The sequence below is a fragment of the Pelophylax lessonae genome (genome assembly GCF_965119305.1).
Source record: "Pelophylax lessonae genome assembly, chromosome: 7".
Classification (NCBI taxonomy): Eukaryota; Metazoa; Chordata; class Amphibia; order Anura; family Ranidae; genus Pelophylax; species Pelophylax lessonae.
This window is the reverse complement of record NC_138774.1, coordinates 184552854-184578803: the sequence shown is the minus strand read 5'-3', so window position 1 is coordinate 184578803 and position 25950 is coordinate 184552854.

Sequence of the window (25950 nt, the reverse complement as noted above, 5' to 3'; positions counted from 1 at the left end):
TTTATCCTTGAGGTCTTTTGACATTGTCTTGGCACCCATAGTTGTTTGCTTCAGTTGCACTAGCAGGGACTGAAATGCTCTAGTAAAGCTCTTTTCATGCTAATCAAAATGACCACAGCTGATCACAGTTGAAAGTCAAATGGCTTTGTATCCTTTGAGAAGGTGATTAGCTACACCTTATTGAGTTTTGGGAGTGATCTTTTTTCCAGCTCAGTGATTCAGTTTTTTATTTATTACACTTTTTTCTGAATACAGCTGGATAAAACCAAAACAGTGTCTGTCCTCATTTCGGGCCGCAAAGCAACAAATGTGATAATTTTAAAGGGAGGGTCATTATTTTCTATACCCACTATCTATCTATCTATCTATCTATCTATCTATCTATCTATCTATCTATCTATCTATCTATCTATCTATCTATCTATCTATCTATCTATCTATCTATCTATCTATCTATCTATCTATCTATCTACACAGTATATATAATGTAAATATGTAGATACTCAACCCTCATTATGGCACATGCAGCTTTACAACTCACCTTTCCCTTTGTTCTCTGCATACTGTGTACCTAAATATTAAAAAACTGCTGAATATTCCACTTGGAAGTAAAAAAAAATCAGTGCACTGGCGTGTAAACAAATGAGGAGATATTATAATGAAGGTTCCTATTTAATTTAATTTCAGATCTGTTATTGCCTATAAATATTCACTCAAAAGGTGTCCTGCAGCCTTCCAGAATTTGCGTCAGCTTTTTTGCTTGCCTCCTCCTGAAAGAGGCTCCATGCTTCATTCTCTCTAATTACAGCTTGAACAACTGTTGTAATCCATCAATATTCTCATCAGAACTTCTGCTTTCTTTTTCTTCCCTCCATTAGAGCTGGATTTCACAATTAGTGGAACATTATTATGCTGAATATAAGCTGTCCCAGTAAATACTTTCCTCCAGATGTGGAGGATCTTCACATTCAATAAAAGCTGCTCATTTTCCTATTCTAGAAGTCTTTATAAAAACAAATGTTGTGATAGGGTGGAAGTTAAGGTGACCAGGTTTTGAAAATGAAATCCGAGGACATTTTTATTTTACTAGTAATGGCGGCAATTGGCAACTTATAGGGTGGTTTGCAATATTGCGGCGGATAAATCGGACACTGAGTGACACTTTTGACACTTTGTGGGAACCAGTGACACTAATATAGTGATCAGTGTTAAAAATATGCTCTGTCCCTGTACTAATGACACTGGCTGGGAAGGGGTTAACATCTAGGAAAATCAAAGGGTTAAATATGTGCCTAACAAGTGTTTTCTCACTGTGGGGGAAGATGCTTTTTACTAAGGGAAGGCATAGATCCATGTTCTTGCTTTGCAGGAGCACAGGATCAATGTCTTCCATACTGACAGAACAGCGATCTGCCTTGTTTACATAGGCAGACCAGCGTTCTGCCTGTATCCAGAACGATCGGGGGGTACCGGCAGACATCAAGTCCACCGAACCCGCTGATCTGCTCTGATACCAAGAAACATAGGATGACATATATACTGTATACATGATCCTGGTAGCGCGACCGCCCTGTAGCAATAAATCTGCTATGGGCGGTCGGTAACTGGTTAAGATCATCAGCATTATGATAACTCACAGGCAGCAGGCACTCTATCATGGCTCTGTCACAGTGTGTCACATGATATGGCTGCTGGGTGCTGATTTTGTTAACTTATGATTGGGGTGGCACAGTGGTGTAGTAGTTAGCACTTTCACCTAGCAGCAAAGGGGTTGCTGGTTCAAATCCCAACCATGACACTACCTGCGTGGAGTTTCTCACTGTGCCTGCGTGGGTTTCCTCTGGGTACTCCGGTTTCCTCCCACACTCCAAAGACATGCTGGTAGGTTAATTGGTTCCTCTCTAAAAAAAATGGCCCTAGTATGTATGAGTTAGGGACCTTAGATTGTAAGCTCCTTGAGGGCAGGCACTGATTTGAATGTACAATGTATATGTAAAGCGCTGTGTAAATTGACAGAGCTATATAAGTATGTAAAATAAATGATAGCATACCTGCTGCCTGTGAGTTATAATACCATCCGTTATGCCAAAGAGACAGACACAGTGCAATGTAGTCTATTCACAGATAGCCCCAAAGCACACCTGTGTTGAAGGCACTGGCAGGCCCCACGATGGGATCTGCTTCCCCTCTGTTCCTGCTGCTGAACACTGTCAGTTGAGCTCACTGGGCCCTGGCTACTACTGGGCAGGGAGCAGAGCTGAGTGGAGGAAGATCACCTCGCCGGAGATAGGCAGGCAGGCGGCTGGCTGGGACTTGAGCCAAGGCAGAAGAACATGCGAGCGGAAGTGGAATGGGCATGCGCCTGAAACTTAAGAAATAGTCCCTCTGCTCCAACCAGGGGCACAGATAATGGACAAAATAAACCCCCCTAAGCTAGTAGGTGTGGGGGGGGGTGTAAATTTGAATGATTTTTCTCTAATTCTGCTCTGACTGTCTTTGAAATTGCCACGGCCCCTGTTCAAATCCAATCCAAAACCAGGGACAGACTTGGTCCAGGGACAGTGTTCTCCGTCCGGGTACTCTCCCTGGAAACTGAGGACATCTGGTCACCCTAGTGGAAGTATTTATTATCTCTATAGGGAATCATTAAAAAAGTTTGTTTCAATTGGCGGGTTGGGAGGGGGGATGTAGTAGATGTAGATGTGGTACCAGGGGACATCTTACGCATTTTCTGGTCCTTTCTGGCCTTCGATATCTTTTGGACTCAAAGGTTTACAAAAATTAGCTATTCGGACATTTGGTAAATGCAGTGTGTTCATGAATCCCAGCGATGTAGAAATCTCTAGATTTAATATATCTAGATTTAATCTAGATTTAATCTCTAGATAGAAGATAATAGAATGTCTCCTCCCACTGTTTAACAGTGGATCTGAAGGGTTTAGGATATCAGGATGATGGACGAACTCACTAGTTCATTAAAAAAACATCCATGCGATACTCAGTGTGATTTGATTTTCCTAGATTGAATTCTTGTGCACAGAGGATTTCAAGCATCTGTTAGCCTCATGACATCTTGGTTTATACCATTCCATTTCTATTCCCCTGTTTGTGGGTAGGTGGCAGCAGTAAACACCCAGAGTTAAATCACAGAAACAGAACTGTATTGAAATAGAAGTTCAGTAATGCACAACAAGCCTGATGGGAAGGCAACCCGACTAGGCACACTCACATGATGTATAGCAATGAGTAATAGCAGTAGATCTCAGGTGTGCTGACAGCATCTGTCTTAAGAGGAGGAATTTGGCCTGGCCAGTCCCTACCCAAGTTGGGAGGCTTGCAGGAAGCATGGCACCAAACCCGTGAGCTGGAGACTTAGACTCTGAATGACTGAAGATGGCCACCAAAGTCATATGGCATGCCATCATCCAATCAGATGCTGTCTCTCTATGACCGAGGAAATAGAGGAAAGAGGCTCCTCTTGACTTCCTCCTCCACCTGCATTGCCGCTATGGATGAGCGCTACCTGCATTGGAGTAAATAGACTGCACCTGCCTACAAATGTGGGCCCTTTGACATAAAATGTGTTGTGTTATATTCTGCCCTCTGCCAAGTGGACCCTAGTTTCCCATTTCTTTTCTTTACACCCCTTTTTCCCAAATGACAATTTTACTTGAACTTCCTTCAATAACGGTTTTCCCTTACATATTTGTCCTATATGATCCACATGGTCATCCTTAGATTCCGTTTGTTCTGTGTTGTTGTACCTGTGTGCCTGTACATGTCCTATCGTACCTCCTATGAATGTATTGTTTTCTATCATCTGTATTTTCTGAAAAACTTTAACCACTTCTGGACCTGAAAGTTTTACCTCCTTAATGACCAGGCCGTTTTTTGCAATTCAGCACTGCGTTACTTTAACTTACAATTGTGCGGTCGTAACCAAATAGAATTGATGTCCTTTTTTTGCCACAAATAGAGCTTTCTTTTGGTGGTATTTGATCACCTCTACAATAATCAGTGATAAAAATATGCACTGTTACTATACTAATGACACTGGCAGGGAAGGGGTTAACATCAGGGAAGCTCAAAGGGTAAGTGTATTCCTAAGGGGTGCTTACCCCCTGTGTTCATCTGTGACAGAACGGCGGTCTGCCTTACATAGGCAGACCGCCGTTCTTTCTCTATGGGGAGCGATCGCAGGTGTCCGGGGGACATCGCATCCGCCAGACCTGATTTGGCTCCCGCTCTGGCCAATGAGTGCTAATAGACCGGACCTGCTGCAGTATATGTGCAGCGGCTGGTCGGCAAGTGGATAAGTAAAGAATACATAAAAAAGCAAAGTAATTTGCCGTAAAATTTGATCTTATTCTCCACTAAGTCACAACAGTAGAGAAACAGAATGTGCTTAAGCTGATAACACACAAACAATCCTATTTGCTTGTGCTCTCCATCAAACTGTCAAACCATCAAATGGCTGGTGGCATAACCGAACACACGTGCAGCACCATGGCAGTTGCAGATCACACAGAAGCTAAGATGGCAGCTTCCTTGGCTGAAAAGGATAGGAGGGTTTAGTTCTGCTTTGAGCACATTGTGTTTGTCTAGTGTTGTGACTTAAATGAGTATTCAATCACATTTTATGCAAATTACTGCATAAAACTAGTTAATTCCCACTTTTCCCAGGGGTTTGCATACTTTTTCTTGCCACTTTATAAAGTTAAACAGCGGATATACTATAAAATAAAAACATACAAACTAAAAAAAAGTCACAGAAAAAAAATCAGTCTTTCAAAAAGTCCCCTAATATTTTGATTTGACAGGAATATGTGTATAGTTATTTTTTCAGGGTGAACACAGCAACAGTTTTATGAAAAGGAATTACATGGTAATTGTTTTTTTCCCATGTTCTCTGTGTGACAAATTACAGTAGTGACATTTGCAAAATGTAAAAGCAAGAAAAGTGTAAAATGCAAGAATGCAAATGCTGAGACATTTATTTCAGCTGTTGAGATGTTCCTCTAAATTATTTCTGCCAAGAAATTGAAAGCTCTAGTTCCCTAGTTTTCCCCATCTGAAGAAAACACTGCTTGTGGGAAATATATTTTATGTCTCCAAAGAAAAAAATGTTTTTCCACCTATAAACCAATCAAATTCTCCCCTTATTTCTACAAAATATCAGAAAATGTACATACAGTATACAGTATGTCTGTGCGTGACATGCTGTAGCTGCACTATGCCTTCAGTAGCTTATTGGCAAGAAACACACAGCCTTCTTTCACATGTTTGCACTACTGGCACACCACTCATGCAGCAATGCATTCACCATCAGTGTGCTTAGAGCTGGACAATCTTACTACTCCCTGATTAATTCTTACATCTGTTGCTTGTGTATTTCTCAGTTTCTAATTTTGAATTGATCATGGCTTATCCTCTTTTAACTCTGCTGTCCTGTAGGTTTTTGCTTCAACACTTTAATATGCCTGCTGGTTAAATACCCTGCTTAGACCTTTCCCATCCTACAAGATTTGGCTTAGCTTCGCATTCATCTGCCTTTTTTGTGAATTTTTTGTCAGCAATGGGTCAAACTTTTAGTTAGCTGGCAGTAAAATCCATCCTTTTATCCTCCGGCTGGAGTGAATACTTGAGAATTCTTAGCCTAGGGCAGTAAGGGTTGACCTTGGCACCCCAGATATTTTAGAACTACATTTCCCATGATGCTCATGCACTCTGCAGTGTAGTCGAGCATCATTAAAAATGTAGTTCCAAAACATCTGTGGTGCCAAGTTTCTCCATCACTAGCCTAGAGTGACCTATGTCTACCATCAATGGTGTTCAAAGTCTTCCTAACCTTCTCAGATCATGCCGTGTGATGCTTGTGGCCACCCTGTTTCTACTTAGCTTCTCAAACACCAGTAAGCACCAGCTTTCTTTTCCTGACTTATAAAATCCCATTTAATTTTGTAGATAATAGTAAAGTGGTTTGTGTGGGTGGCAGTGGTGGCTGGTGCTCAGTAATTTGGGGGGGGGGCCAAACCAACACAACCCCCCCCTCCCCTGATGGACAGAAGGATGGCCGGCAGGGAGGCAGAACAACACACCATACCCCCCCAACAGCCTGCCTCCTTACCTCCTCCTTTCTCCTGTCTGAGCCGTGGCGTGCTAGATGGCTGAGCCACTGTGCTTCTCCTCCAGCTGTGTGTCTCCTCCCTCTTCCTGGCCAGTAAGATCGCTTCTCCTGTTGGCCAATCGGGAAAGGGTCTCCCAACCCTCTTCCTGATTGGCAGGGAGGAGAATCAGTGTGACAATAGCGATTATTTATTCGGTATTGCCATACAACTGGGTGGGCTTAGGTGCACCCCGAGCCCACCCTTTTTTGAAGCCTATTAGAGCCTCTGGCTTCTAGCCTCTGGCTCTAATCACGTGCTAAAAAAAAAAAGAAAATCCCCTATTGGAATCCATGCATCCGGCACCCTGCATGTAGATTAGGGGGCCGGATGCATGGATGGGGGGTGGCGCCCCTAATGGATGGGCCGCCACTGGTGGGTGGGTATCTGTCTCCTAAAACAGTAGTAAGTGTCGGCGTAGCTTAACTGCTAAGAGTGACAATACAAAATTAATGACACCCCCAGATCAGATCATACAATCTGTATGGCTGAATTTGCATTGCAAAGACATTGCATGTGATTTGCATAGCAGTGCGGTATATACATACAATGTTTTCAATCGCACCAGTCTGAACCGGCACTAATGTTCAGGTTTTACTTCCTTGCTGCTCCATATTTTCTTTATTATGTTTCATGAACAGATTTGCAAATTGCCCCTCTTGCAGTGGACTTTACATTAAGAAAATTACCAACTGTTCATAAAGTGGACTTACCATTAGATATATTTTTTCATGTTACATAATTGCCAAGTGATGTGTTAGTCTTACACTTCCAGGTATTTATTACCTCTGACAGATTACAGTACTCCCCGTGACCATGCATTCATCTGCTTTTCTCTACGGAAGTATGGAACCATGTTTGGTTAGGCACCATCCAGGTCAGTATGTTCTCCTTGGACTGAAATGATTAAACAGGGATGCCACAATCATGTAAATCCTGGGGCCTGTGTAGTTCCTTGCTGTGTTCACAAATGCTTCCTGTCAGGATTATTATATAAAGAAATAAATAAAAGAAAAATTGAATTATTTAGAAGCCCTGTATTGTCACGGAACCATGAACCAGACGTACAACAACAGATAAGTGAAAATAAGAAGGCTTTATTAAAAATCAAGCTGTAAAGCAAAAGTCCAAACGGATGGCAAAACCGAAGCAGAGTCTTTGCGAAGCCAGAGGTCAGGAGCCAGGAGGGTAGTCAGACGAAGCCGGGATCAGGAACCAGCAGGGTGGTCAGACGAAGCCAGGATCAGGAACCAGCAGGGTAGTCAGACGAAGCCAGGATCAGGAACCAGCAGGGTAATCAGACGAAGCCAGGATCAGGAACCAGAAGCAGCAGCAGTCTTAGAAGCATGTGAACACAGGAGGACCAAGCAAGGAACTGAAGCCACAGACCTCCTATATATATGAGCTAGGCATCCAGCTCCTCCCAGTGGGAAGGAGGAGCCGCAGAGTGGGAGGCTACAAGAAACCCAGAAACCAAGATGGCCGCCAGCACATGTTAAACGAAGGAGAGCAGCAAGAAGGTAAGACCATGACAGTACCTCCCCCTCAAGGGCCCCTCCTCCGCGGAGTAAAGAACGGTTTCTGAGGGAAGCGTGCGTGGAAGGCACGGAGCAAGGCAGGAGCATGGACATCTGCGGAGGGAACCCAGGAACGCTCCTCTGGACCATAACCACGCCAATGAACCAAAAACTGCACCCGACCGCGGACCAGGCGTGAGTCCAGGATATTGCTCACCTCATACTCCTCACGATTGCCCACTTGGACCGGACGAGGCTGAGGAACCGAGGAAGTGAAACGATTACACACCAGTGGCTTCAACAGGGAGACATGAAACACGTTGGAGATCCGCATGCCAGGAGGAAGCGCAAGGGCATAGGCTACCGGGTTTACCCTGCGAAGCACTCGGAAGGGACCAACAAAGCGAGGCGCCAGCTTGGGAGTGGGCACTCGAAGGTTGAGGTTGCGGGTGGACAACCATACACGGTCTCCGGCCTGGTAGGAAGGAGCAGGCGCTCGTCTGCGATCAGCCTGGAGTCTCTGGCGCTGCGCAGAGGCCTCAAGGGACTTCTGGATCTGTACCAAAGAAGCACGTAGGACGGAAAGGTGATCCTCCACAGCCGGAATATCCTGGGAAGAGAATACCTCCGGTAACACGGCAGGTTGGAACCCATAATTGGCCATGAAGGGAGACGTCCCAGAGGAAGAGTTCACCGCCGTGTTCCTGGCAAACTCAGCCCAAGGCAGGAGGTCAACCCAATTGTCTTGGTGATCGGAGACATAGCAACGAAGGAATTGCTCCAAGGCCTGATTGGATCGTTCTGCGGCCCCATTGGACTGAGGGTGGTAGGCCGAGGAGAAGGAGAGATGAATCCCCAACTGGGAGCAAAAGGCGCGCCAGAACCTGGACACAAACTGACTCCCCCGATCCGACACAATCTCCTTGGGCAAACCGTGCAACCGGAAAACCTCCCTGGCAAAAATCGTGGCCAACTCCTGTGCAGAGGGTAACTTCTTGAGAGGAACACAGTGGCACATTTTGGAAAACCGATCCACAATCATGAGAATGACCGTATGGCCTCGGGATGCAGGGAGGTCCACAATGAAATCCATCCCCAGGTGTGACCATGGGCGCTCCCCGGTGGCTATGGGTTGCAGAAGGCCCAACGGAAGGTGCCGAGGGGACTTACTCTGGGCACAAACGGAGCATGCCGCTACATATGCGGCGATGTCGGAACGTAGGGAAGGCCACCAGAACAGACGTGAAACAGCCCAGGACAGCTGATTCTTTCCAGGATGCCCCGCGGTCTTGGAGTTATGGTAGGTTCGCAACAACCGAGTGCGCAACTCCTCAGGCACAAAACATCTGCCGTTGGGTCTCCCAGAGGGAGCACCAGATTGAGCCGCCAAAATCTGCTCACCCAGGGGAGAGGTCAGGCTGGTGCGAATGGCGGCCAGGATCTGATTCGGAGGTATGACCGAAGTCGGAATCGACTCCTCCCTGGACAGGTCGGAGTACTGCCGTGATAAGGCATCCGCCCTGATGTTCTTGGAACCGGGTAGGTAGGAGACCACGTAATTAAAACGTGACAAGAACAGAGCCCATCTGGCCTGACGTGGTGTCAATCTCTTGGCCTCAGAAAGGTAGGTCAGATTCTTGTGGTCCGTCAGGATGAGGACCGGAACCACCGAACCCTCGAGCAAGTGCCTCCATTCTTTAAGGGCCTGCACGATGGCCAATAACTCCCTGTCACCAATCTGATAGTTGCACTCCGCGGAAGACAGTTTCCGGGAGTAAAACCCACAAGGAAGCAGAGGACCCTCTGGTGTTCTACGCTGAGACAGAAGGGCGCCTACTCCCGTCTCAGACGCGTCCACCTCGAGGACAAAGGGCAACCCAGGGTTGGGATGCGACAGAATCGGAGCCGACACAAAGGCGGACTTTAGAGCCTCAAAAGCTCAGATGGCCTCGAGCGGCCAGACCTGGGAATTACTGCCCTTCCTGGTCAGATCCGTGAGAGGCTTGGCTAGCATGGAAAAGTCCCTGATGAACTTCCGATAATAATTGGCGAAGCCCAAAAAGCGCTGCAGGGAGCGAAGACCACTGGGCTGGGGCCACTGTAAGACAGCCGAAACCTTCTCAGGATCCATGGAGAACCCCTCAGCGGAAGTGATGTAACCTAAGAAGGTTACCTGGGATCGGTGAAATTCGCATTTCTCAAGCTTACCGAACAGCTTGTTCTCTCGTAACCGTTGCAACACTCGTCTGACATCCAGAATGTGGGTCTCCATGGATTCAGAATATACCAAGATGTCATCCAAATAGACCACCACACACTGCTGCAACAGGTCACGGAAAACATCGTTGATGAATTCCTGAAAGACTGCGGGCGCATTGCACAACCCAAAGGGCATAACCAAGGATTCATAATGACCGGTCCTGGTGTTAAACGCGGTCTTCCACTCATCGCCCGCCTTGATCCTTATGAGGTTATATGCCGCCCTCAGGTCGAGTTTGGTAAAGACCGTGGCCCCTTTAAGGCGATCGAACAGCTCGGAAATCAAGGGTATCGGGTAAGCGTTCTTGATCGTGATGCGATTGAGACCCCTGTAATCGATGCAAGGCCTCAACTCACCGCCCCTCTTTTTCACAAAGAAAAATCCAGCCCCTGCCGGGGACGAGGATTTGCGAATGTGTCCGCGTGAAAGCGCCTCCTTCACGTACTCCTCCATGGCCTCATTCTCCGCTACCGACAGTGGATAGACCTTGCCACGAGGAGGAACGGCACCAGGTTGTAACTCGATGGCACAATCGTATGGGCGGTGCGGAGGTAGGGCAACCGCGCGCACCTTATCGAATACATCCCGGTACTCCTCGTATTCAGGAGGCAACAGAGAGTCCGAGGAAGTACACAGCAACTTGACAGGCCCATGGATGCAACTAGCCCCACACTGTGGTGACCACGAGAGGATCTCTGCCGATCTCCAATCGAAAGTCGGATTATGCTTCTGGAGCCAGGGGTACCCCAAGACCACCGAGTAGTGTGGAGACGAAATAACCTGGAAGCAGACCGACTCTCTGTGAACGGCACCAATGGCTATCCCCACTGGAAGGGTCTCATGAGTCACGTGTGGCTGCAGAAGGGGTCTGCCGTCTATCGCCTCAAGAGCCAGTGGAGAACCTCGGGCCTGCAGAGGAATGGAATTGGCGGCAGCGAACACACTATCAATGAACAAACCACCAGCACCAGAGTCCACCAACGTCTGGGTCGTCACTGAGCCCCCGACCAAGGAGAGGACAACAGTGATCAGTGGTTTGTCAACACGGGAAACCGGGGACGAGGAGACTCCACCCAAGATCTGCCCCCGACAGGATCTCAGGTGTGAGCGTTTCCCGGACGGTTCGGACATGCCAACCGAAAATGCCCACCGAGACCACAGTACATGCATCGGCCCTCGCGTCTCCGGAGTACCCTCTCCCCCTCGGACAGGCGAGCAAAGCCCAGCTGCATGGGTTCATCCCCAGCCAAGTCATCCCCAGGAGGCGTGGGAGGAGAGGGAGGCACGGGTGGGACAGCAAAGGTAGACGCCAATCTGTTAGGAGGCCTCCGTAGACTCTCCTTAAAGGAAGGTCTCTCCCTGAGTCTGGTGTCAATCAAAATCAGGAAAGAAATAAAAGACTCGAGCTCCACTGGTAGGTCCTTAGCTGCAACCTCATCCTTCAAGGCATCCGAGAGACCATGAGAGAAAGCAGCGACCAGAGCCTCATTATTCCAGCCCACCTCTGCTGCCAGGGTACGAAACTCAATGGCGTATTCAGCTACGGATTGTGAACCCTGTCTGATGGACATAAGGAGCTTCGCAGCAGAGGCAGCACGAGCCAGCACATCGAATACCCTCCGAAGAGAAGCAACAAAACCGGAAAACTCGGCAACCACCGGATTGTTGTTCTCCCATAAAGGGCTGGCCCAGGCCAAGGCCTTGTCCGAGAGCAGCGAAATTACGAAGCCCACCTTTGATCTCTCAGTAGGAAAGGCATGTGGCAGCAACTCGAAATAAATGCCCACCTGGTTAAGGAAACCTCGGATCTGAGTTGGCTCTCCCCCAAAGCGCTGTGGAAGGGGGGCAGAACCGGTCATACCCCGAAACACCGCAGGCGCAACAACAGGTGTCGGGGTAGACTCTGGCGCAACAACCGGAGCGGCAGTAGGAGCGGGCCCAGGAGCGACAACCGACCCATCGGCAACGGGAGCGAAATGAGCCGTGCGTTCAAGCAGGATTTGCAACGCCACGGCGAACTGACCCAACAGGTGATCCTGCTGATCAAGTCTGGCAACCAGCGTGGGTAGCGAGGATGGCCCTGTACCGTCAGAATTCATGGCTTGGTCCTAATGTCACGGAACCATGAACCAGACGTACAACAACAGATAAGTGAAAATAAGAAGGCTTTATTGAAAATCAAGCTGTAAAGCAAAAGTCCAAACGGATGGCAAAACCGAAGCAGAGTTTTTGCGAAGCCAGAGGTCAGGAGCCAGGAGGGTAGTCAGACGATGCCGGGATCAGGAACCAGCAGGGTGGTCAGACGAAGCCAGGATCAGGAACCAGCAGGGTAGTCAGACGAAGCCAGGATCAGGAACCAGCAGGGTAATCAGACGAAGCCAGGATCAGGAACCAGAAGCAGCAGCAGTCTTAGAAGCATGTGAACACAGGAGGACCAAGCAAGGAACTGAAGCCACAGACCTCCTATATATATGAGCTAGGCATCCAGCTCCTCCCAGTGGGAAGGAGGAGCCGCAGAGTGGGAGGCTACAAGAAACCCAGAAACCAAGATGGCCGCCAGCACATGTCAAACGAAGGAGAGCAGCAAGAAGGTAAGACCATGACATGTATATTTCGTTCTATACAGAGAAATTCTGAACAGTATAGCGTCCATCTTGTATAGGGGTGACTAAAAGTTCATGTTCTTTTGCAAGATGCCTTTACAGAGAGTCTTGAAATTTCAACAAGAAGAGTTTTTGTTTTTCTATAAATCGTAAATAATTGGACTTTCTGACATTTCACGCCCAATTTTTCAGTTTTTTATTTGTTAAAAAAGTTTGAAATATCCAATACATTTTGTTCCACTTCATGATTGTTTCCCACTTGTTGTTGGTTCTTCACAAAAAAATACAGTTTTATATCTTTATGTTTGAAGCCTGAAATGTGGCAAAAGGTCGAAAAGTTCAAGGGGGCCGAATACTTTAGCAAGGCACTGTATATACTGAATCTAATAAGTAATACAACACTGCCCCCTCTGGTGACTGCTACTAAATGTAGTATCTGGTTACATCAGTAATTTCCAATCAATATATATATTGTGAAAAAACAAATTTAAACCCGCGCTGCACAATAGTGATAATTATTCAGTGAAAAACTGTGAAAGTGTGCAGCTGCTGCAAACACTAAGAAAATCTTAGAATAAATGAATAAAAGCAAATTTATGCAGCGCTAGCAACACATTAGTGATAAAAAAATATATTAAAATAAACCAATCTATATCATATAAATCCAATGTATAATAATATTTCAATCACATTAAAGTGCATAAATTTCTGTGATAATTAAATAAAGTGCATAATTAGGCTGAACAAATTAATAAATATAATTTCCAAGTGAAAAGTTTAAAGTGCATAAATGGTGAAATAAAGTCCTTATTGATGATCCAAAAGGTGCCAAAGTGCCAAGTGAATAAAGGTGCTTGTGAGGTGAAGGTGCCCTCTAGGTTCCCCACTCACCGGATTAAGATTGTATAAAAGCCCTTGGTTTTATTGCACATTTGCCCAGGATCTGATGTGGGATTCCTCCGATGTGACCTCCGTGTTGAAATTGTCTCCGATATCACCATTAAAAGAAAAGAGGGCCATACATCGTGAAGTACATAAGGTATATTTTATTTCCCCAAAACCGATTGAATACTTACAGGATAAAAGATTATATGGGCATATAGCAAACAAAGCGAGTGGCGCCGCTATTAGCGTGCGTTCCACATACAGGAAGTTCCCGACCGGAAATGACGTTACGTCTGCAACCGGAAGTGCATCAACGCGTTTCGCCGTCACACACAGTGTCCTTTGAAGACGCTGTGTGTGACGGCGAAACGCGTTGACGCACTTCCGGTTGCGGACGTAACGTCATTTCCGGTCGGGAACTTCCTGTATGTGGAACGCACGCTAATAGCGGCGCCACTCGCTTTGTTTGCTATATGCCCATATAATCTTTTATCCTGTAAGTATTCAATCGGTTTTGGGGAAATAAAATATACCTTATGTACTTCACGATGTATGGCCCTCTTTTCTTTTAATGGTGATATCGGAGACGATTTCAACACGGAGGTCACATCGGAGGAATCCCACATCAGATCCTGGGCAAATGTGCAATAAAACCAAGGGCTTTTATACAATCTTAATCCGGTGAGTGGGGAACCAAGAGGGCACCTTCACCTCACAAGCACCTTTATTCATTTGGCACTTTGGCACCTGTTGGATCATCAATAAGGACTTTATTTCACCATTTATGCACTTTAAACTTTTCACTTGGAAATTATATTTATTAATTTGTTCAGCCTAATTATGCACTTTATTTAATTATCACAGAAATTTATGCACTTTAATGTGATTGAAATATTATTATACATTGGATTTATATGATATAGATTGGTTTATTTTAATATATTTTTTTATCACTAATTTGTTGCTAGCGCTGCATAAATTTGCTTTTATTCAATATATATATTGTATTAATAATATATCCTTATTAAATGGCGTTACCAGGTTCAATCCTTACCTAGATACATGATGGAGATATTAGATGGACATATATATACCATGAGAGTATGGATAGATTCTTATATTGTTTTTATGATTATTCTTAAATCAAGAACTTATAATTCTAATATCCAATATACTGGATGACTAGTAGAGGTGTCGCCCAATGACCTCACCAGTTAATGGATAAGTAATCCCGACCAATGGAGATACAGTTCCTCCTTCTGGGTTTGGCTTATGGTAATTTTACTGTCCTTTTGTTCAATGCAATATAAAAAGGGAAACCCAGATGTAATAGGACACACACACAATTACGACCACATTCATTACACTTCCAACACACACGCTACTTACATCCATACATATACTCATCTATACATACTCCATCTTGCTCCATCCCTTATCTGAAACTTTGAAGGACGCCAAACGAAACTCCTCCCTAACTGGCCACCATTTTGGGAAGGCAGCCATCTTAAGGAATCTGGTAACGACCATTTTAAGCTAGCAGCCATTTTAAATGTGGTAAATATACCTTGCTGTTTATCTGATTATTATTTACTATCATTTATTTCCTTCCTTATATGTTTTATATTTCATATTTAAGGGTAACGAGATTACAGTCCCAGCCATATGAACCATATTAGATTTATCTCTAAAAATAGATTTTTGTTTTTAGACATTTTTATTAATATCAGATTTAGCGCAATATTAGCAATTTAATCTCCCGTTTTGCATAGCCTATTCTCACTCCAACTGCAGCGGAGTGACTGTTGGCTGTGCAATTCGCAGACAATTGTGGTCTGATTATATAGAACACTTATCTATGGTTTCTACTATACCTGGGGAAAACGTAATCTTGCTTTCTTTTTAATTTTATCATTGAACTACATATCACATTGCATTTATCGTTTTGAGTTTGTATTTTATGTAAAAGTTATCTCTTTGTGTCACCTCAAGTCTACCCATTTATTGTGAATGCATGTCTTGTGAATAAATATACTTATATATTCCCTACTGTAGACTGTGTTCTCTAAGATTGGTATATGCTGTTAAAAAGAAATCGATTAAAAAGAACTCGTTACATATTGATTTATGGAAATAAGTTGAGATTCTCCTAACTTACAGATCTTTGCTTATTTACATAAATAGACACTGTTATATCAGAGCAGTATAAATATTCTGACATTCCCACTATGTGGATTGATGCAAAATTACAATTAACAGTTTTAGCCCTGGTTTACAATTATGCGTCACGGGAAACGCAGCGAATTCTGTGCTTTTCCACCACCGCATTGCAATCGCACAACGTCCATGTGATCTGCTATGGGTGTCAATGTTAGAGTAATGACACCCCAAAACAGATTGCAAAACACAGTGTGATTGCCAGAATTGCATCCATGCGATGCGATTTATGTCGGGGAAAAAAAAGGTCCTGCACCATTTTGGTGCGGATGCGAATTGAGCTATATAAAATGCATGGCTGAAATCACACTTCACAGACATTGCATGTAATGTGCACACGAATGCGGTGTGATTCCTGTACAAATGACATGTGGTGTCTGCATCGTACCATTGTGAATCTAGGCTGAATGATCATTGGCAGATAATAGAGGAATTGCTTTCTCCTGTTTGCAGCAGACTGAAAACATTATATCAGCTTAGGTAAATTCATTGATTGGAGCGCAAAGACATCATTTAATGTTAAAAGTTAGAGTTCTTTTTGAAAAAAAAAAAAAAATAAATACTCTTGCTTTATATTGTGACTTGTTCACTTTAATGCTATTAAGATAAATCCAGTTCATGGAGTGGCTACAGCTTCCTTCTGAAGGTGGCCATAGATTTCAGATGATGATTGAATATCAGCAAAAAACATATTTCTGTGCATTGTCATGCATGTTTGGGTTGCCCAAGAGTTGCCTTTTTTTTTTCAATGGAGGACAAAGGGGATTGAGAGTATACATCTCAAATGTTTGCTATTGTTTTTTTAAGTCAACATAGGACTTCAAACCTGTTTAGTTAGCCTCCCCTGACCCTCTTTTCCTGTAAAAGGTCTGCTGCTGCCATTAACAATTGATATGAATGGAAAGAGCCAGAATATTGAAAGTCTTCCAATGCCCAGCCTAAAATGGTAATATAGTCATAAGAATGTTTGGCTGATCACTTTCTTATACATAACTGAAAAAAAACAAACAGGGTCTATCTAACTGGGAGCATTGGACCTGCTGTGATCTTGAATGATGTGAAACATCCACAATACTCCCGGTTGCCAGAAACTTTATGGTCTTTGTTTTAAGTCTGAGTTCTTAAAGGATCAACGTTCACCTTCAGAAACATGTTACATGTCCCACCCCTTGTTGGGGTGGAACATATAACATGTTCCCCCTTCTGCAGCTTTCCCCTCCAATCCCCCCCCCCCCTTCCCTGTCACAGTGGGTCAGGGATCCCCTCTCTGCACCCATGGTCACAATTTTAAATGAGAATGGCCGGACGTGGCTTCACCCACATGGCTATGTCATTCATTCAAAGAGTTCTGTGAATTAATAGACGGCAAGTACTGACAGCCTTTGTGTCTGACGGCTTGCAGTTCTCAATGAACTATAAAGGAGCTGGTGAGCATCCTTGTATTTCATATAATCTTCCTGCGGTAACTGCCTGCCCGTATCGGAAGTACAGTCAAACAGCTACACTGACAGTCTGGAGGAGCCCAATATTGCACCCACGATCTATTGATGAAGGGTTATTGTGAGGCTCTGAAATTTGCTTCTGCTGTAATAATGTGATCGAATAAAGCTTTGGACCCATTCTGGAGATCCATGGTGTGCTGGTGACGTTCTCTCGCTTTTGATAGTCTTCAGTTTAAGCTGATGGTCGATGCAGCCATTTCTTCAGGAACGTGTGGAATTGGGGTTTGGGAATTGTGCATTAGAATCTGCTGCCTCAGTACACCTCTCAAGAGAAAAACAAAATGGGATAAATGAGGGTGTGTGAAAAACAGCTGATCCCTAGTGCCTATGGCATCTTTACTAAAGGGATGGGTGTGTGTGTCTCCCAGCTGATCACATTTAGTTTGCACCCCATGGCTTTTTTGTGTAGCCATGCGTTTTTCGTTGCCAGTCGTGGATTGGAGCAGGTGGGGGAGGATTGGGCGGTCTCCATTCCCATCTGTTTCCAATCCACCTATTAGCAAGCATGTACTTCCCTTTGTGAAGACACATATACACTCAGGTTGAGCAGTGTTATTTAGTGTTAGGTTCTGCAAGAACGCAGGATGCCTTGTCGCTGGCCTTGCAGCTTCCGCATGCATTTGCAAATATGTGTTAACTAAACTCCTGCTTTTAACTTATTTGTTAGACAGGTTTATTTTGGTTTGTTAGCAGACTGGTGGGTAAGTATTTCAAACTAGGGATCAGCTGTTTTTCACACACCCTCATTTATCCCATCTTGTTTTTCAATTGACAGGGATGGAGACACTGTGCAGTGCTCGCCAGTTCTCATTTAAAGTCCCAAATTGCCCATTTCTTGTACAGTACACCTCTCAAGAGCCCTCAAACCTGATGCAAACAGTGGTATGGCTCCTGGAGAAGTTCTACAAATACCAAGATCCCTTGAAACATCTGGAGGAGTGGGCAATGCTTGCATGTGATCCTGAGCCCTCCTGAGAGAGACTTGAAAGAACTGAAATACGATAAATGGTAGGGACGGACCAGGGAAAGTTCTGCTGGAGAGGAAATGGGTGAATAATGCCAGGCATCCTCCAGCCAGGAAATGTGATCAGCAATATCTGATTTGCTGCAGCTTCTAATGCACACTGTAAAGGCCCATACACATTATAAGAAAATCAGAAGTAAACTTTGATCTGACGAACAATCTGCGGATTTTCAGATCATTAGTATAGTGCTTTCGACAGCTGACTCCGACGGGGCACCTGCCCTGGATGCAGTGTTGAGCGGTGGCCCAGTGGGTGCTTTAGCTCCTCCTGCATCTTACTCACAGGATCAAAGCTGTCAGCTTCAGTCCCCACGCACCACCTTTAGTTGTTTAGTCTCAGCATCTTCTGTTTGCTTCTGTCCTCGACCATCAGCCCGCCCACCACCTGCATTGCTTTAGTATCCTTAGCTTGGTCCAGGTTGAGTCCCAGCATTTTCTGCATCTTCTCTCCCGCCCACCTCCTATCAGACCTGTAGAACATGGTCTAGGGAAGTGCTACTGGTGGTGGGGGGGGGGGGGGGGCAGCGGGTGGGGATAGAAGCCATCAGAAGATGCAGGAAATGTCGGGACTACATCCAAGGCAGAGCTAAAGATACTAAAGCAATGCAGGTGGTGGGCGGGCTAATGAGCGGGGACAGAAGCAGACAGAAGACGCTGAGACTAAACCCAAGAACTCCGATGAATTACAGGTACAATGCAATTATGTTCTGCTCTTTTCTGCTGAGCACTGTGGATATGATTGCTAAATAGGGGAGTACTCAGTGGAAATATTTTTTAAAGTGACTTTGTGCTATTAAGTGAAATATGTTGGAGGCACCTTGCTGTATGTATTTTCCTTTAAGCTGACTATTATGTCAGGTTCACACTAATGCCTTTGCTGAGACTCGCATTTGCGCAGGCACAGCAGCCCATTCATTTAAATGGGCTGCTGTACCTGCGAGAAACACAGGAAAAAGGTCTCTGCACCGTTATGAAAACGCAGCTGCAGGGAAATCGCATGGTGCAAAAGCACAATGCCATTTCCCGCACCAAAAAATGTGCTGCATTTTCAGATGCGTGGGGGTGCCAATAAGAATAAATGGCAGCCTTTTACATCTGTAAAAGAGCAGGGAATTTTGCCTGCAGGTGGTTGTGGGTGCGGGAATAGGTGCTATTCACACGCTGTCGCGCACATGCAACAACAGTGTGAACCTAGCCTTGGGCTCATTTACACTGTTAGTTGGCGGACAATAAAACATGCTGCTGAGTCTCATTTTACAGCTCCCTATCACCCCCCGCCATTTAGAGCGGAGTTCCACCCATTTTTAATAGGTTGGATTACATAGATGTATGTAATCCCCTTTAAAACGACTGTTACCAATGGAAACTTTTTTTTTTTTGCTAGTAAATACCTTAATTTCTGCTTTATTCCTCCTCTCCTCACTCCCGGGTGGATTACATAGATCTAAAGTTACGAAAATGGGTGGAACTCCACTTTAAGCTGTAGAGGCAGCAGCTAGAGGAGTACAAATGCCACTACTGCAATATCTTGATTTGCAACTGTGGCAGGAACTTTCAGCATGCACTACCATCTGCTGAAGGCAACCTGTTCAAGTGAATGGGGCCACATTGCAACCTCCCCGGAACTGCGTGCGATGCACACAGTTGCAGTGCAGTAGTGCAGCATGATGAGGTTTAAAACAGGTGGTGAGACGGCAATATATTGCCCTACATGTACGTACTGTGGGCAGAAGAAAGAGGACGCCTGCTGAGAACACACCTCAGTCTCAGCGCAATGCCACTAGGGAGTGAGGGCAGACTGCCTTATCATGTGACATATCACAAAAAATTGGAGATGGGAAAACAGAGAAGCTGCCTTTACTCCCAGCAGGTTTCACACTGACACCGAGATGTGAACTGTGAATACAGATGGGGGGTTGGGGGTGCAGTTTGCTATCCTTGCCCAGGGATGGCACTCCCATTCTACAAGAATCTGGTCCGGCCACATCTGGAGTATGCTGTCCAGTTCTGGGCACCGGTCCTCTGAAAAGATGTGCTGGAACTGGAGAGAGTCCAGAGAAAGGCAACAAAGATAATTAGGGAAATGGAGGACATCAGCTATGAGGAAAAACTACAAGCATTGAACCTATTCTCTCTGGAGAAGAGACGCTTGAGGTGGGATATTACATCAATGTACAAATACTGTACTGGTGATGACCCTAGCATAAGGAACAAACTTTTCAAAGAAAGGGAATATCATAAGACATTGATGGCTAACCTTGGCACCCCAGATGTTTGGGAACTACATTTCCCATGCTGCTCACCTACATTGCAGAGTGAATGAGCATCATGGAAAATGTAGTTCCAAAACATCTGGGGTGCCAAGGTTCGCCATCACTGTATAAGACATGTGGCCACTCACTAAAACTAGAGGAAAAAATTTTAACCTTAAAATACATAAGGGGTTCTTTACTGTCAGAGCAGTAAGGATGTGGAATTCTCTTCCACAAGCAGTAGTATATGCAGGGAGGATCGATAGTTTAAAAAAACTATTAGATGGGCACCTTAAAGACCACAACATTCAGGGGTATACAATGTACGGTTAACAGCAAACACACACACACATCATAGGTTGAACTGGATGGACTGATGTCTTTTTTTAACCTCAGAAACTATGTAACTAAGACTACTGCTTCTGTTTTTTTTTTTTTTATCCAATCAATGTGCAGGTCAATCAAACTATCAAATCTGCAACAATTGAACAACAATAACTTCCCTTCTGATTCTTTTTTAAACCTGGTTTAGATCAGATTCAATCAAACTGAGTCAATCAGCCAAACCAGAAATGTATCAATTGTGTTTCAATAGTTGGCAGTACTGAGATTCTTTGTTCATAAATCTAATTGTATTTTGAATGATCAGATTATGAGATTACATAGTGGAAACAGAGGTGCGATAATAATAATTCCTAATTATCGATCCGCTTTCCCGTGTGTGCCATATAAATTAAATGGGCTGTTAACCATAGATTGATTATGCCTATTGGAAAAGATCAATTGGAGAAAAAAAAAACACAATCATTTATTAAAGCGTGTGCGGCAACCTTAAGAATTTTCAGTACAGGAGAGGAGCCTGTGTAAGACTGAAGTCAGTGCAAGAGTTCAGCTGTGTGGATTATATTGACAGGTCCATTTTAATCTGTCTGATTCCAGTTTAGAAAACAAAACCTCTACATCTATTGCTTTTACTTTTTTTCATCCATTTTGCCGCACAAAGATTGTCCTCATCTGCAGGTGATTGTACAGCACAGTTCCACGCAGAGGTTAACAACATATCTTCAACTATAAGAAAGGATTTTTCTGCTCCTTCTGTTCCAAGTCATTAGGAGTTCATGGCACTGAATTATTTATTTGTAAAACAACATGCCACATTCGAAGAGACTGCAAGGAGTGCTGGAAATTGCCTGACACGCTAGGAAATGATAAAAGCAAATGAAAATGGAGTGAGAAACAAAGGATATTGAGTGAAAAAAAAAAAAAAGAAGCTTTAAAAAGAATGTTATTTGCTCTAACTTGTCATCGGAGACTCTCACCCTGCGGTCTGCATTCATGCGCTCTCAGAAAATAGAACTTGTGGGATGTCTGGAAAAAAAAAACAGTAATTAAAAAATAAAAGTGCTCTGAGATTCAATCATAACTCCATTTCAGTTTAGAAAAAAAAAGTCTAATGGATAAATCTAATTATTGCCAGAGCGATTACATAGATGGCTCTGTAGCGTCTTGTTTCAGTAAATGGCTTTGATAAATGCAAGGCGTCTGATATTATATTATTGCCGTATCTCAGCTGGGTGAGGCCTGAAGGCGCCTTGGAGCACTTTGCCCCCATTTCACACAAGTGCCCGTATGAGGAGGGTGACTGACAGGTGGCGGAGCTGAACGTCACTAAACTGTAAATCAAAATAGTTTAAATGTGTTATTTTATCAGAGGAGAAACATTATAGACAGGTCTAATTCTGCTGTCAGTGACAGTTAATGGCAAGGCTTATTAGAGACAAAGGTGTTTGGAAAGCTTCTATCATTAAAACTGCTTGAAAGAAAATCTTGTCAGACAGTTAATGAATAGCCGCATGTGCTGTGAGAAAAAAGTGAACCGGCTTAGGAACAGTTTGCTTCCCTCTTAGGGCCCTTTCACACTGATACGTTTTTCCTGCGTTTTTACCTGGCAAGAAAAAAGTTTCCCTTTAAATCCTATGGGACTCTTCACACCACTGCTTTACAGGTGCAGTGCATTTTGAACGGTCCTGCAAGCTGCATCCTTGGTGCCATTTTGAAAATCACATCAGAAACGCCACTTCCTATTGAGAAGAAATGGTGTTAAAATCCCAGTAAACACTGTGATTTACGTTTTTGGTTTTAACCACTTAAGCCCCAGAAGATTTTACCCCCCTTCCTGACCATGCCCTATTTTGCGATTCGGCACTGCGTGAATTTAACGGACAATTGCGAGGTCGTGCGACGCTGTACCCAAATGCATTTGGAAGGATTGGGAAACAGAGATTTCGGGCACAGGAGTTTTGTTAAAAAGATTTCTTTTATTCAACACAGAACTAAATATTTTAAAATCATAGAAAAATACAGGCAAATAATTGTGTATTAAGGACACAGTGAGACCACACAACAATGGTCTATGTTGTACAATATCTCAGTGCATAGAACTTATAAAAGTCGGTTTACATACAGTTCAAAGTACAAGATCATTAGTAGTCATATAATCCTTGGAAACGTATTGCTTGTTATCAGAAGAACCGCCGACGGACACCCAAGCAGTATGGTGCCGGTCAGCAGGGTCGACTGAAAATATAAGTTAACATTCACCATGTAATATATGACCTTTGCTCGACATGTTTCGCTTTCTTAGACAAAAAAGCTTCATCTGGAGCATATCATTTCTTTTGTCTGTGTGAGAAATAACAGTATTTAGATAGATTACATATATGTGTTACCTTATTTTCAGTATGTTATAATTACAATTGCATATCATTTATCTTTCCTTTTAATTACATATAATCGTCTTACACATCTCAGATAAGTCCTTCTATTTTTGCAATATTAACACAATATAACATTGGGTCTTAAGTTGCATTCAGACACTAGAGGAGTTTAGGGGAAAGAACGGAGGTTGCCAATAGTGAGTATATGTGGGGATCCATGCTGTAATTATAGTATAAGCATATATATCCTATTTATATACCTGGTAAATGGACAGAAAGATGTATACATACCTGTACATATAGTAATCAGGCACATATCTCAATTTCCATAGAGAATTCTTTAACGAGGAGGACTGTGCGTTTTGGGAAACTCAAAAAGGCAATGTATAGTGACATAGTAGTGAGGGTAGTCACTCCATGTCTCATATCTGGGTGGATGAGAGCAGAAAAACAATGTTTGTCAGAGTAGTAAGCGTTTTAATTCTATGATATCACTTTAAGGGAAAGCCCATAGGAATGCCAAACCATAAGCTCAAATGTTCTAAAGTGGTAAAATCTGTATGCCTCATGCTTGTTATAAGAGTGTGTAAGTACCCATAGAGCCCATAGAACATCTGCCCTAAAAGGGGGGGGGGGGGGGGCAACAGAAAAGACACATAGTCATTCTGGACCGTAAGAGAAGACAGGTGCCATGCGTTTATAAACGATTACACACTAACATATAGAGTTTACCCATTCGTATATGGGCTACCCCTGTAATAAAATATATATCATGTATACTGATTTGCTTTCACACACATATGTGAAAATGTGTGTGTAATCAATTTCGTATCCGGCCCACCCTCCTCTATAATAGTAGGGGGGTGACCAGGGTTATATATAGATAAGCAGTTGCTACATGAGGTCCAAGATGAGTACATGCAAAGCGTACTTAGAATAAACATAAGTAATAAACATAGTAGTAAATATATATAGAGTGCCACCCAAGATGATAGATCGCTATGCAGTACAAAAGTTCCAAACATACACAGACACCTTAGCAATGCTCACCAAACTTAGGAAGGACCAGAGCCTAAATGTAGGGAGCATGTCTCCTCTGCTTGTATGTCGGCTGTTAAGCACAGTAAGATTAAGGTGAATTCCCGGATATCACAAAAGTGTAATGTTACAGTATTAATACTGGCCATATAAAGCTTACCCCTTGCCACGCTGTTCCCAGCTTCCGCACAGTCCTCACCGGATGGGGAACCTCCACCATACCAGGGCTTGTAAATGGCGCCCTTAAGTAGCATGGATCCCGGGTGGTTCGTCAAACGGACGTCACCGCCCCGGCCACTCCCACCGGACATCGCTCGAGAGCTAGCGCGGGGACACCCCGGCGAGGCTCTCGGCTTAGTCACAGGTGTATGCAGACTATACAGAGGCAGGAAGTGCCTCCGCAGTCCGCTCAGGTGCCACAGGAAGTTCCGCCCGGAAGGGGCGGGACTGACCTGCGGCCTATCTGGCCGCACATATCTCACTGATGAGGCCGACCTCCATGCTTACCCACACTGCCCCCACAGGATCGGTCCGCAATTACATCAGAATTCTAATTGCCTGAAATGAAAAAACAACACAACAAGGACAGAAATTATATATTTAAAAAATACAGATATAAAAGCAAATTTCACTAAGGTACAAAAATGTTCCTGGTGAAACCAGGAGATATATATCGGTAACATATTTGTTTATCAAAAATTATTCTATAACCATGTTTATTTTTTGACATTAACCACTAGTAAGGGCTTCAATAGTAACAGCCCTAATGAAAGAACAGGGGCTGAACTGCCCCCTACTAGAAACACTTCCATACTTCAAACCCCAAGAGAAAGTTGCATATTTTGACTTATTATAAATCCTCAAGATCATAGTATTGATGAGATAGGGATTATAGCACAAAAAACTGTTTGTTATACATAAGAAAGGAAGAGGGGTATATGTGCCATAAGACCTATTTAATGTGAAGAGGTATCAGAATAATTGAATATATGTATATACGGGGGGAGGATGATCACGCCAAAACCAAGCCGACACCCTGACCCATATATCCCACAGAGGGCCATTATCGTAACCCGAGTATACTACTCGAGGTCAATTAGATCTGTTGGCATTAGGTAAGCAAGGAAACCTTCACAGAAAGGGTTTGTACGACTGTGTTTCGTTTAACCCAGGTCTATAAGTGGCATTGAGACGCTCTATCCAGAGAGTTTCTCTCTGGAGAATTTTTTTGTCCCAGTTGCCACCCCGAGGATCTTGAGGGATAACCTCAAGCACATAAAATCTTGCCTTTTTGGGATTGAACCTGTGGTATAGGTCAAGGTGTCTGCTCACGGGCGTGATCATCCTTCCCCCTGCTGATACGTACACATGGTCATTTATCCTTTGGCGGAGCTCTCTTATAGTTTTACCTATATAGAACATACCGCAGGTGCAATGCATCATGTATACCACTCCACGTGTGCTACAGTCGGCTCGAAATTTTGGAGCAAACGTCTCCCCATTAGGTAAAGTGTATTCAGTATTCTCCTCTATCCAAGGACATAAAGCGCATTTGCGACATTTATAAGTACCTCTACCTGTTGTTACTTTATTTCTAATGGGTTGATAGTGGCTTGTTGTTAGTTGATCTCTTAAAGATCTTGTTCTCCTGAAAACAATTTGGGGATGTTTGCCCACGTATTTGTTTATAACTGGATCATCACGAAGAAGATGCCAGTTCCGTTCAAGAATATCTCTCAATACTTTTTCATGAGCAGAGTATTTGGTTATT